The 14753-nt window shown below is 41.1% G+C and overlaps 1 protein-coding gene across 2 annotated transcripts in view; it reads right to left on the bottom strand.

Annotated features, from left to right (window-relative positions):
* Positions 1-13219, bottom strand: part of HTR1E (5-hydroxytryptamine receptor 1E) — a 90807-nt gene extending 77588 nt beyond the window's left edge. For both annotated transcript variants that reach the window (XM_055136985.1, XM_055136987.1), the window contains exon 1: positions 12908-13219. The gene's annotated coding sequence lies outside the window, so the exon portion shown is untranslated. The remainder of the gene's footprint in view (positions 1-12907) is intronic.
* Positions 13220-14753: the final 1534 nt, after the last annotated feature.

Genomic DNA, 14753 nt, shown 5'->3' with positions numbered 1-14753 from the left:
AAGAAAGACATGTAGGGTGGAAACATAAGAAGAGACTTGGAAACAACATGGGACAAGGGTCAGGGGCCTTGGACACATAAGTGGCACACAGGTGAAAAATAATCTATACATATATACATACATATATATACATGTGTAAACTACAGATTCAACACTATGGTAAGCATGGGAATGAAGCTACAATAATTAACAAATGTGCCTACTAATAAGGCAGGCTGAGGAGTGGGAAGGAATCTGGAGACATTCATTAGTGGAGGAAAACTGACACAGTGGTAGGATTGGTGTTGTGGAATGTATGCCTGGAGCCCTATTATTGACAATTTTGTAAATCTCAGTGTTGAAATAATTTTAATTAAAAATTTTAAAAACCAATAAAATCTTAATAATACAAGGAAATATTTGGACTGGAGTGATAGCACAGCAGGCAGGGCGTTTGCTTTGCACGTAGCCGACCTGGGTCAAATTTTCTGTCCCTCTTGGAGAGCCTGGCAAGCTTCAGAGAGTATCCCACCCTTATGGGAGAGCCTGGCAAGCTACCCATGGCATATTCGATATGCCAAAAAAAAAGTAACAAGTCTCACAATGGAGACGTTACTTGTGCCTGCTCGAGCAAATCGATGAACAATGGAACGACAGTGCAGTGCAGTGCTACAAAGATATTTACATTTTCTAAGTTTATTTTACATAGCATCAAATTCCAGTCTAACTATAGCACAGTGTCATCACAGCATCAATAGCTAATATTGAATTGTTATTCAATAAATTTTTATTTTAGCATACTTTCATAAGTATGCCTTAAGATGTTCTTCAGTGATCCATTACCATTGGTATTCATGTCACTGTATAATCCCTTATCACAAAGTATGGGCTATGGCTAGTTATTTATGCAAATGAATACAATATAGCAGAAGTTAAAAGATGTTACCTCTGAGCATTGGCCATCAATAGATTAGCTACCATAATGGACTCTCTCACTGTCAGTTCTTGCTCTGGGGAAAGGAAGTTCATCTGGTAGGAACAAACTTTTTTTTTTGGCTAATATTATCCCTAAGTAAAGGTCTATGTGACTATGAACTGAAGGTGCCTAGAAACAATGAAAGCATATTTGAGGCTTACCAATAGCTCCATGAGTGAATTTGGAAGCATTCTTCCCCTAATTGAGACTTGAGATGTTCATAACTCTGGTTGACACATGGACTGCAGTCTTATGATGTACCCAGGCCAGAGTAACTCCTCAAAGTATGTTCGTTCCTGATCCACATAAACTGAGAAAATAATAAAAGTCTGCTGATTTAAGCTATCAAGTTTTGTGTTGGGATAATTTGTTCTGCAGCACTAGACAACATACTCATAATCCTTACACTATTCCTATGACATCATATTGTAATGCCAGGCCTAAGAAATTAGGACGTAAGGCCTTATAGAAGTGTTTTCTCAAAAGCAAGCAGATCACCAGGGGTAGAATTAGCATTTGGACCTGGCTGCTGGACACCAGAATTTGAGTGCCATGCTGAATTTCTCCTTAAGAGTAAGACAAGATGGTAATACCTCTACTGCAAACCACAACACCCAAAAGGAGAGAGAGAGCAAGAGGGAATGCCCTGCCACAGAGGCAGGGTGGTAGTGGTGGGAGAGATGTTGGGACCATTGGTGGTGGAAAATGGGCACTGGTGGAGGGATGGGCACTTGACCACTGTATGACTGAAATGCAAGCATGAAAGTTTTTAAGTCTATAACTGTACCTCCTGGTGATTCACTAATAAAAAATTAAAAAAGAGTAAGACAAGATGAAACTTGACATTACACAGGCAATATGTAAAGCCTCAATTCCAACAGCACATTTTAATCTGAGAAACTTCCCTGAAGGAGTCTAGGAAGCTAGATAGTTCTGATTGTTCACTTTATAATGATTCTACACAGTTCTGCTCAGTGTTGGAGTGAAGGTCCCAGTCTGTGTGTGCTGCATGATGTGGCATCATTGCAAAGGGGACAATCAGAGCTGCCCTGCCTATCTGGTTTCTCCTAGGGAAGTTTCTCAAATCAAAGTGTTCTGGAGTTTGTATTCTAATCTGCTCATTATAAGACTCTGCATTTTACTTCTTTATCCTTCAAATAGGGCAGTGGGTAGGGTGTTTGCCTTGCACGCGGCTGACCTGGGTTTGATACCTCCGCCCCTCTTGGAGAGCCTGGCAAGCTATTAAGAGTATCTCACCCGCACGGCAGAGCCTGGCAATCTACCCGTGGCATACTCAATATGCCAAAAACAGTAACAACAAGTCTCACACTGGAGATGTTACTGGTTCCCATTTGAGCAAATCAATGAGCAACAGGATGACAGTGACAGTCACAGTGATACTTCAAATCAAATTTATTTTTATTAACCAGGCAAAAAAAATGGTACAAGTACCACACATTTTAATGTAACAATAATGTATAGCAATTTTATAAACCATAAAAACATAACCATATGTTATTAATTAAATGCACACTAATGTTATACATATTTGAGAGAGAGGTACTCAGTATTCTTAAGGCAACGTGAACAATTATTCAAAACTCACTGGAATTTGGATGGCCACTTTAATGGCACGAAGGTAGAAATTGCTATGGGTGGCTGGAGAAAATTGCTCCACCAGTATCACAGGAGCAGTGCCTCTGCTACCAAGCTGTAAAGCAAATCAAGTTGTGTGTTTTGAGGACGTTGCTTCCTCTAAAGTCATTTCTTATTCCTTCTTACTAAGATGCTTCATTTATATGTAAGAGACAAAAACCCTAGGATCAGTGCATTTTGATTACCTAATGTCTTGGGCATAAAATAAGCCTTGAACTGACCTTAGGAACAAACTTAGCATTTACAAAAAGGATAAGGAGGTTTCATTACCTTATCAATTTAGAACGTGTAAAATGAAACATACTTGCCAATATGAATGACTGTTATAAATTTATTTCATTATCATTAATATTAAATACATTAATACTTGAATTTTTAGTGTGCAAAGAAGTGAGTTAAATTCAGAGAGATACATGTTCAGAAAGTTAAAACTATTCAAATGAATGTAATGAGAGAAGAAATTGCTTATTTACCTGGATGTTTACTTAACTTATGTATAAAAGGATTTATGGCTGACTATTATGTCAGATTTTTAAGATAAGTGACAAAAATCTTCTTGAGTTATGGTATAGTTCTATCTTAAATTTTGTTGGATGAACCAAATTTAAAGATTTAAATTATGTAAATATATAGTTATTGTTAATTTATGGTAATATAGGAGAGAATGAATTATAGTGACATTCTGTGTTGTCAAATATCATGGACAAATATAGAATATATAGGAATGGGTTTTATAATGTGAAATCCTTTTTTATAAGATGCTCTGTCTTTCATTTTCTATTCCTCCTGAACTCTAACAGAATCCTTTTACATTTCTTGAACTTGTTTTCACCCTTGTGATTTGCAAGCTTAGTACTAATCCCTATGATTATATTGCTTCTAATTCAGACCAGTGGTTGGCTTTATATATTTTGTAGTCAGACATCTTATTGAATTCTCCCATTCTTCCTAATGGCATTTTCATTTATTCACTTGTATTTTCCAAGTACATAATCATAACAGTTATAAACAATAGTACATCTATTGCCTAACCACTATTAATAAAATTTCTTTTTCTGTTTCTACTCCTTTTCCCTGTATTTGCATTTCTTTCTTTCTTCTTTATCCATCCTTCTTATGCATCATGTCTTCTCTTCTTCCTTCCCTCCTTTCTTCCCTCCCTCCATCCCTTTTCTTTTTTCCTTTCAACATTCATAAAAATGCTAAAAAATGTTTTAAATGAATAGAATCATTGTCTTATCTTTAGAGTGTTTTGCCAATAAGCTCAGGATGTTATTTTTTTTAAAGTTATTTATTTTATTGAATCACCATGTGGAAAGTTACAAAGTTCTCAGGCTTATGTCTCAGTTATACAATACTCAAACACCCATCCCTTCACCAGTGCTCATATTCTACCACCAAAAACCCCAGTGTACCTCCCACCCCCCGACCCCCGCCTGCATAACTGATAAATTTTGCTTCATTTTCTCTTTACCTTGATTACATTCCATGTTTCAACACAAAACTCACTATTGTTGTTGGAGTTTCCCCCCAAAAAAGACAGCCCTACTGCCAAGGAATCATTTGATAATTATTTTTCCATTGCTGAGAATGAAGAGATATGAAGTCCCCGATGTTCCAAGTACATAACTCTTTTTTTTCTCTCCTTCCTGTGCCCCCAAGTTCGTGCCTGCTTAATAGTCCTCATAATATGGCGGACGCCACGCTGCTTCTCCTCAAAAAGGGCAAAAAACTGAGAAAGAAGGATATCTCCTCTCCTCGGCCGGCATGGGGCTATGGCTTAGTTCACAGTCTAGAGACATGGCTGCTACTTTGATTACCCTCAATATTTCAACAAAAAACTCACTATTATTGTTTGGAGTTTCCCCCCAAAGTCAGACCTGTTAAAAAGGAACCATTTCACATTGCTGACAATTAACAGAAATTAGGTCGCGCGATTTAGGATTTCTGTATAAAATCCAGGGAAAATTCTGCCAGAAATTACATCACTGCAAGCTTTTACTTCCATTTTGTGGTGCTCATAAGATGGAAAATCCTGGAGAGAGAAACCCTACCGCGTTGGTGCCACATGGGGCAATGGCTCAGTTCACAGTCTAGAGGCATTTCTTCGAGCTGCTGGTATTCAAAGTAGTTCAGTTGGCCTCCGGGATCATGCTCATGCAGCAGTGGAAAGGCCTCAGGATGTTCTTATTGTGACAAACAGCTCCTTCTAAATTCTCATTTTCTAAAAAAATTATTTCTGCTATTTCTTGCTTATTACTTAAGAATATGAATATATTTTGAATTTTATGAACTCTCTGTAACCTCTGAGATGATTATTGATATAATATGATATCTTGTGCACTCTGTCTGCCTGGGGATCTAACCCAGGGCTTCTCACATGCAAAAAAATTGTTCTACAGAGCCAAAATATGGAAACAACCCGAGTGCCCTAAAACAGATGACTGGTTAAAGAAATTTTGGTACATCTACACAATGGAATGCTATGCAGCTGTTAGGAGAGATGAAGTCATGAAATTTGCTTATAAATGGATAGACATGGAGAGTATCATGCTAAGTGAAATGAGTCAGAAAGAGAGGGACAGACATAGAGGGACTTCACTCATCTGTGGAGTATAAAATAACATCACATGAGGCTGACACTCAAGGACAGTAGATACAAAGGCCAGGAGGATTGCCCCATAGCTGGAAGCCTGCTTAATGAGCGAAGGGGAGAAGGCAGATGGAATAGAGAAGGGATCACGAAGAAAATGATGGCTGGAGGAGCCAGTTGGGATGGGAGATGCATGCCAAAAGTAGATAATGGACCAAACATAATGACCTCTCAGTGTCTGTGTTGTAAGCTATAATGCCCAAACGTAGAGAGAGTATGGGGAATACTGTCTGCCATGGAGGCAGGGGGAGGGTGGGAAGGGGGGGTATACCCGGAATATTGGTGGTGGGGAATATGCACTGGTGGAGGGATGGGTGTTTGATCATTGTGAGATTGTAACCCAAACATGAAAGCTTGTAACCATCTCACGGTGATTCAATAAAATTTAAAAACTTTTTAAAAAATTAAAAAAAGAAAAGTGTTCTAATGCCAGATACAAAAATCAGATCAAAATGGATTAAAGACCTCAATATCAGACCCGAATCCATAAGCACAAGGAGGAAAATGTAGGCAGAACCCTTCATAACATTGAAGCTAAAGGCATCTTTAAGGATGAAACACCATTGACCAAGCAAATGGAAACAAACAAATGGGACTACATTAAGCTAAGAAGCTTCTTCACCGCAAAGGAAACAGTGACCAAAATAGAGAGAGCCCACTGAATGGGAAAAATTATTTATCCAGTACCCATAAGATGGGGCTGGAGCTACAGCACAGCGGTAGGGCATTCGCCTTTCACTCGGCCAACCCGTGTTCAATTCCTCTGCCCCTCTCAGATAGCCCAGCAAGCTACCGAGAGTATCTCGCCCACACAGCAGAGCCTGGCAAGCTACCCGTGGCATATTGGATATGCCAAAAACAGTAACAATAAGTCTCTCAATGAGAGACGTTACTGGTGCCCGCTTGAACAAATCGATGAGTAACGGGATGACAGTGACAGTGACCCATAAGATACAGGGTTAATATCCAGGATATATATGACATTATTATAACTGTACAAGAAGAAAACCTCCAACCCCATCAAAAAATGGGGAGAAGAAATGAACAGAAAGAAACTTTCTCAAAAAGGAAATTAAAATGGCCAAAAGACACATGAAAAAAATGCTCTGCATCACTAATCAGAGAAATGCAAATCAAAACAATAATGAAATATCATTTTATACCACAAAGATGGGCACACATCAAAAAAGAACAAGAACAGTCGGTGCTGTCGCGAATGTGGGGATAAAGAAACTCTTTCACTGGTGGGAATGATAACTGGTCCATCTTTTCTGTAAAACAATATGGGAATTCCTCAAAAAACTAGAAATTGAGCTTTCATATGACCCAGCAATACCTTTTCTGGGAAATATATCCTGGGTGTGCGAAAAAGCACAGTAGAAATGACATCCATACCTGTTTGTTCATTGCAGCACTGTTCACCATAGCTAGAATATAGAAACAACCCGAGTGCCCAAGAATAGACGACTGGTTAAAAAAACTTTGGTGCATTACACAATGCAATACTATGCAGCTGTTAAAAAGATGAAGTCATGAAATTTGCTTTTAAGTGGTTGGACATGGAGAGTATAATGTTAAGTGAAATGAATCAGGAAGAGAGGGACAGACATAGAATCACTGCACTCATTTGTGGATTATAAAATAACACAATGGGCTGGAGAGATAGCATAGCGGGTAGGGCGTTTGCCTTGCACGCGGCCGACCCGGGTTCAAATCCCAGCATCCCATATGGTCCCCTGAGCACGGCCAGGGGTAATTCCTGAGTGCAGAGCCAGGAGTAACCCCTGTGCATCGCCAGGTGTGACCCAAAAAGCAAAAAATAAAATAAAATAAAATAAAATAAAATAACACAATAAGAGAATAACATCCAAGAACAGTAGAGACAAGACCCAGGAAGATTGCTCCATGGTTGGATGTCTTCCCTCATGAGCTGGGGAAAAGGCAGCTGGGATAGAGAAGGGATCACTAAGTCAATAATGGTTGGAGAGATCGCTTGGGATGGGAGATGTGTGCTGTAAGTAGATAAAGAACCAAACATGATGGCCTCCAGGATCTGTATTGCAAACCATAATGTTCCAAATTAGAGAGAGAGTAAGAGGGAAATTGTCTGCCATAGAGGCAGGAGGTTGGATTGGGTGGGGGTGGTCGGAGGGACACTGGGGACATTGGTGGTAGAAAATGTACACTGGTAAAGGAATGGTTGTTCGATCATTTTATGACTGAAATTCAATCATGAAAGCTTTGTAACTATATCTCATGATGATTCAATAAAAAGAACCAGAGAAAAAAGAAAAGTGTTTATTAAGATATATCCCTGCCGTCCTTGCCCATTTTTAAAAAGCAGTTTTATTTTCCCACAAACAAAACTCTGGTGGCTAATACTTGGGTCATGACAGCAATAGTTTTTATGTAAAGAATGCATGTCTCTAAATCAAAACTCTAGTTCTTTGAAAGTAAGTTTCACTATATGCATTTCATGCTTCTTTAGCTGCAATAAAACCCATTAGTTTTTTATTCAATGCTGACCAGGATCTACATGAAGAACAAGGATCAGCACTACTTAGCGGGCCATATCGGGTACTGGGGATTAAACCAGGGGTCAGTTGCATACAAGGCAAATGCCCTACTGTGTGTACTATCTCTCTGGTCTTAAAGTCTACATTTTAAAAATTGTCCTGAGATAGGCACAGAGATGCACTTCTTAGATACCTACTTCCAGGAGGGTATATACACTCTCAGGCTTTGTTAGATACACCTGCATCTTGAAGATTGAAATCTGCCTCTGTGTATTGCTAACTAGATCTGTTAACATAGAAAAATGAATGCAACCCCTCTACATTCTAATTTCCATTCTCCTGCCCTGAATACTATCTTATAGACTAAAGGTTAAAATGAAATTTTAGCTGATTCATCATCATCTTTTCTTCTTGTAATTGTGCTGCTGAAAGGAGACCAAATTGAAGGGAAAAGCAAGTGAATCATAGGCCAACAATTCAGAAAATATGAAGTAGTTTATATTCCTTTTTAAGTGACTACCCTTTCAACTTGGGTGAGAGAGGTGCTGTTGCAAGAACAAGGGTCATGGTGGGAGCCTGAGGGGTCGTGAGGCAGTGCTAAGTAGCAGAAGCACAGATTGGAGACAACTCATGGGTTTCTTTTAACTTTCTGAGTCTGATAAATGGAGGAAGTCCCTGAAGATCAACACACTTCTCTGGCCTTTTCTCTAGCTTTTCCCCTCATGTGTGAGGGGAAAATCTTGTCTCTACTGTTCTTGGATGTTATTCTCTTATTATGTTATTTTATACTGCATAAATGAGTGTAGTGATTCTATGTCTGCCCCTCTCTTCCTGATTCATTTCACTCAGCAAAAAAATTCCTAATGTAAACCTCACTCTGAAGTTTCTATAGATTTCAGAAAAGAACAGCTGGTGTGCTGGTGTGTCAGATCAAACACATACACACATATTGTTTTTTGCAGTGATAGGATCAAACCCAGAGCCTCACATATGCAAGGTTCACACCACAGCTGAACCATATCCTTAGGCCTATTTATGAATAGTTTTTAAGTGAATGAATAAACTGTGGGGTCGAAAATATCCCAAACAGCTTGCATGAATATTGAATAAAAGAATATATGCAGTTATTAGCACAACTCCTAATGCAAAGCAGATATGAATCATAATAATTTGTTTCCTTTTTCCCACCCTGATCAATACACTGAACAGACTAATGATAACCTTAAATGGTACTAGGATATTGAAAATAAAGTGACTTTTGAAGAGGTATTTTATATGAGTTTCATTGTCCATTTGTCTTTAATCATCGAGTATACAAATTTTGACTCAAAATTGATTTTATTGGACATGTTGTCCCAACAAAACCCATACTTTAATGTTTAAGTAAGATTCTTCCCAAATGCCATGAAATTATCACTACATGAGAATTATCTGATAAAGCTGCAGAAAAGCCACGTTAAGGAAGAACATTTTATGGGATCTAGTTTTTTTACTTTATTTGGGAACTTTTAGTAGATGGGGGCATTAAAAGGATCCTAGTGTTTTGGAAATGCAAGCTGCTGCTGCTATTTTTCAAAATATCAGCTTCTTGCTATAAAAATACCTTCTTTCTCATGCCAGATTCACAAAGTCCTTCCATATGGCGTATACTGATAATCAGATCTCAAGATACACATTCCTCTTACAAACTGTAGTTTAAAGGTTCCAGATGTATAAGGATTGAGTTTTAAACCTTCTAAAAGATTTTGTGTTGCTATCTTACAAATGCTTATGTTGACAACTGATCAACCAGAGAAAACTCTAATAGGAACATACTACAAGTACTCCTCTTTCTATGCAGTCTTCATTTAGCGTGTCTTAGAAAAATGCAACTTTGGAATAAAAGCACTGAATTCTTTTAGGACAAGAAACATATCAAACCAGGTAATCACAGAATGAAATTCTCAAGAATTTTGCTAGTTTATTGTGATCCAGAAATCTATCAACTTCCTGACTGAATGACCACTCTAAATTCTGGTCCTCAGTTTCCTGATTCACAAAATATACAAAAAAAATATAAAATCCTGAAATAGTAGATAAAATATTGATGTAAGTCCTTTCATTCCCAGAGGACAGGTTTTTGTCATTTGACTGATTTGGACCCCAGGCATTAGGGATAACAAATCTGGTTCTAGACAATGACTCAGATCAAAGAAAACAAGGGAGAAGGGAGAAGTGGGCCCTCTGGAGAGCTGCTGCCTCATTTGCCCCTTCTTCTCTCCTGTCCCATCTGCCCACCCAGGGAACACAGTTATCTTCAGTGTTTCCCTGAAGTTAGTGTTTATTTCATTCCACACAGAGAAGGGAGAGAGATCCAAAGGAAAGAAGCTAAAACACAAGAAGTCCAGATTCATTTCTGTCCTGGAATATGGAAAGGTCTAAGACTGTCTTGATAATACCTGGTTTGAACAGCACCATCTATTTGGTTAAAATTGACCCCTTGAGCAGCCACAAGCAGCTTTTCTTGTGTAAGTAACCTTGCAGAAATAGGAGCCTCCTGTATCAAAATATTAGATATGGATATTTTCCTTTTATCTATGTATTTTGGGGAATTTTTTATGGTCATACCCAACAGTTCTCAGAGGCAGCTCCTGGCTTGGTGTTGGGGATCTCAGCTGGTGGTACTTGAGAACCCATGCGAGTGAGAAGGGAACTTAGACTCCATGCATGCAAAGCATGTACTCAGCCAACTGATTCCTCCCTCCAGTCCCTAGATCTTTTGCTTTTAAAGGGTAGCACAGAAATAAAATTCCAGAAAGGACCATAGAAATGTTTGTTGTGTTTTTTTCAAAGACCTGTGTGTAATGATAAGGCAATGGGGTCCTGATGCTTGAGAAATAAAATAACCATAAGGCCAGAATCTGAGGTTTTCCGCAAGTGAACTGGCCTACCTTCCTCCCTTCCTTCCTTCCTTCCTTCCTTCCTTCCTTCCTTCCTTCCTTCCTTCCTTCCTTCCTTCCTTCCTTCCTTCCTTCCTTCCTTCCTTCCTTCCTTCCTCCCTCCCTCCCTCCCTCCCTCCCTCCCTCCCTCCCTCCCTCCCTTCCTTCCTTCCTTCCTTCCTTCCTTCCTTCCTTCCTTCCTTCCTTCCTTCCTTCCTTCCTTCCTTCCTTCCTCTACTTTCAATTTGAAGGTGTGGAGTCTGAGTGATATGGATATCATATTTAAAGAGGGGGTACTTGATTTCCTTGGGGTCAGTGAAGTGCTGCTGGCGCTACCTCCTTCTTCAATAATAACATCACCAAATGGCAGGGAATGAGAGCACATTGTAGTGAAACCTTGGCTAGATATGTGTCCTGGATTTTGTCTCTTCCTATATACCACCTCTAAGAATGACCATCATAGTGATTTTTTTCCTTAAAAGAAATGCATTCACATTATTGATGCTTACTAGCCATCACTGAGGGAAAATGGCAAGCAAATCTTTGTACATATACCAGAATAGCTGACAGGTAGTTTCAGGGTGAGCTGAAGGCAGGTGATGGGTTATGTCTTAACACATGCCCGAGGAAATGGTGTGGAGATCCCAGAACTGTGTGGTCTGGGAATGCCTCTGAGAAAAAAAAGAGTCAAAACCTGTTTTGTTATGTTTGTGATGGTGATTTCTGTAAAAATTAAAATTTACTGATGGACCTAAATGGTCAATTTGAATTGACACCAAAAATTCAGTGATCCAAGTCCTGCTGAGGAAGCTATTTACAAAGTCTTTATGATGTGTATGCAAAATTTTGAAGAAAAGGAAAAAGTAGGCATCTTTTCTTCATTTTTTTTTAAGTGGGCCTCAACTGCCTCCACTCATTATGTGTTAAAGACAGGGTCAGCTTACTTAGTTCAGAAGGAATACAAGAGCATCAGTCAGAGAAGAAAAGCTGGCTAATAATCTCTTTATATTTTAGACATGATTTAAAAAGAATTTCAAATATGCTTCCATTGATGAGGCAGCACACCTGCTTTCTGCCCCATGAAAAACGTTGTCAGAGAATCTCCTGAGTCACTGGGCCACCCTAGGGTTTTGGGTTTTATATTCGCATGTATTCAAAAGTAACTTAGGTAAACATATATTCTGGGACAGTTAAGTTCATAACTTGAAACTGGAGATAACATGTAAGAATGGTGAGAGAATCCTGAATTATCTGGGGGAAGACTCCCCTCCCCCAACCCATCTGACCATCTATTATTCCCTCCTGGACTCCCAAAGGAATTTGGTGCAGGAAGCAGGGAAGGACATGGAGCAAGGTTAGAGGCAGACGTCCAGGAATACTGACACAAAATACTGTTTCATTCCTCTAATTCAAGGACAAGCACAGCTGGGTTTTTGACAAGGTGTTTGCCATAACACAGGCAGAAACACAAAAGTTTGTATTATCACAACAATGCCCAAACCAGTGACAGATGCAGGAACCACAAGAATTTCACCTCTCTTTTTTCTTGTAGAACCCAGTTACCCAGTTGGCCTTGCTGAGTGGAAATAGCTTAAAACTAGACTTCCCTTAACTCTCACTTTATAAAGCACGAGTTTTATTTTATTTAAAAATAAAAAATAAAGAAAAGACGGCCCCATCACCGGTCCACCTGGGCATTCGCTTGATCAGGACTTTCCTGAGGGATGGAGCAACTATACGGTCCTTTCTCGATGAAGGCTTTGCCATCAAAGGACATCGTCTTGGAAGTCACCTCATTCCCCCGCGGTCCCTATCTGCGTGATTCCCACTCACGTTTTTCCTCTCAGCACCCTCTTCGAATGCATTTAATGCGCAAATAGCTTCAGACAACCCCCCCCCCCCCGCCTCCCGTTTTACAAAGGAGCAAGAGACGATTCTCAAACCACTGTTGCACACAGCGTCCATACCTGACTCCTACATTTAAGGGTGTTGTTGGACCAGAAAGGAGTCCAATTCTAAGAGACCCAGCAGGGGGCAGGTACAGCATGTCCAGGCGACCCCGGTAGTCTCCAGCCCGCAGCCCCCCCAGTCTTTGCCACCTTTTGCATTTCACAGGATCAGAAGGTCCCTCGGGCTGAGTTTGAGCCCGGGTCCCGGAGCGGGGGAAGCAGGGAAGCCGGGGCGGTTCGGGCAGGCGCGCGCCCCTTACCTGGTGGACGGAGCGTGCAGCTGTCTCTCCCAGGGCAGGCAGGCGCGTCCAGCGAGCTCGGGAAGTCTTGCTCTGGACTCGCTGCTGATTCTCCCGAGGAGGCTGAAAGCCGTTTCTTAAGCCCGCTCTCAGCGGCGCCGAGCTCCGGGGACCGTGTCCTCGAGCGTCTTTCACCCGCACTGGGAACCCAGCGTTGCAGCTCGCGGCGGGCGCGGAGCGTCGCCAAGTCTGGGCGCCCCGATTGCCAAGGGGGGGCGAGCGCGAGCGCGGGCAAGAGCCGGGGGAGGAGCAGAAGGCAGGGGCCAGTCTGAAATCCACCGCGGGGTGCAGTCCCCCCCTCCGTGAACAGAGCGGGGAGGGGTGCGAGGGAGAGGTGAGCCGAGGTGCTGCGGGGGAGTGCAGGGCAGCGGCTGGGAGAGACGGTCGGAGCTCGCAGGTGCTGCTGGATCAGGCTGAAAGCGGCCCCCCACCCCACCCCGGGCAAACGGTAGAGGGCAGCGCCGACTAAGTTTTAAAGCTGACCAAGGGGTTTGGGTCAGGGTAGTGTGAAGCAGTGTTCTTCAGTCTTTTGTGGGAGGCTCCCGGTGCACGGGTGCACGGTGCCAATTGATGCGAAGAGCCCATTCCCCCCCCCTCACTTTTTTTCCCCCTTGAAGCCAACCGGGGTTTTGGAGAGAAAGTGGGGACCATTGACTTCTCCTGCAAACCCCCCTGGAGATGAATTCTGCGTGAGGAAATTGCAGTCAACAATTTAGGAAGAAGGGAGAGAGGGGAAAAATAGAGGAAGATTCCGTGAGGAAAATAGGAAAGGGACAGAGTAAGTACAGAGAAGTGGGGGTAATAGGAAAGGAGAAAGAACGGGTAGTGGAGAAGTGGAGAACTGGAGTTGAGAGATTGCTAAGTGTGGTCACTCGACCTCATACCTTTTCATCCTCAGCAATGGAAAACAAATTATCTAATGCTTCCTTTTCAGCAGGTCTGACTTTAGGGGAGAGACTCTCCAAACAATAATAGTGAGTTTTGTTGAAATATTGTATGCAATCAAAGTGAAAGTAAAGTGAAATTTATTAGTTACACAGGCGGGGGGGTGGGTGGGGTGGGGGGGCTAAGGGTGGGGGGGTTAAGGCATGGGGGGTAGGGGTGTGGGGGGGCGGGGTGGAGCTATACTGGAATTCTTGGTGGTGGAATATGAGCACTGGTGAAGGGATGGGTATTCGAGCATTGTATAACTGAGATTTAAACCTGAAAACTTTGTAACTTTCCACATGGTGACTCAATAAAAAATTTTAAAAAAATAAAATAAATAAAGAGGCTAGAGATATTACAAAAAATAAAAATAAAAAATAAAGACCTCTGATTTCCTGCGGGAAGTGCGGTGGGGGGTCGCTCTCCCAAGGCCTTTCAGATGTTTGAGTGCAATGCTTGAGAAGTTCATTTAGGAGCGCTTTGAGAGAATCCTGGCATTGTTGGAGGCTGTTTCAACTAAGGACAAATTAGTCCATTAGTTCTGGACTGGAACTTGGGTGGCTTTGAAACCTTGACATTTGCATAGAATTAGCCCCGTGTGTTTGTGGGGAGAGGCAGGAGGAGTCTGATTATTTGAATTGCAACCCTGGAAGATGGGGGTACAGAGACAGGGAGTCATAAATGAAATAGGAACTCTTATGTAGACAAGTTGATCTAGCTGTAGACAAGGTGATGCAAACTTACTGTTGAAAGGACGTTGAGATCCCATGAGCTTCCCAAATCTATTTTTTTTTAATTTTTAAATTTATTTATTTTTAATTAGAGAATCACCGTGAGGGTACAGTTACAGATTTATACACTTTTGTGCTTATACTTCCCT

This window comes from Sorex araneus, chromosome 4 (genome assembly GCF_027595985.1).
Source record: "Sorex araneus isolate mSorAra2 chromosome 4, mSorAra2.pri, whole genome shotgun sequence".
Lineage (NCBI taxonomy): Eukaryota > Metazoa > Chordata > Mammalia > Eulipotyphla > Soricidae > Sorex > Sorex araneus.
Note: the sequence above shows the minus strand (reverse complement) of the source record. Positions and strands in the feature narration are given on the sequence as shown.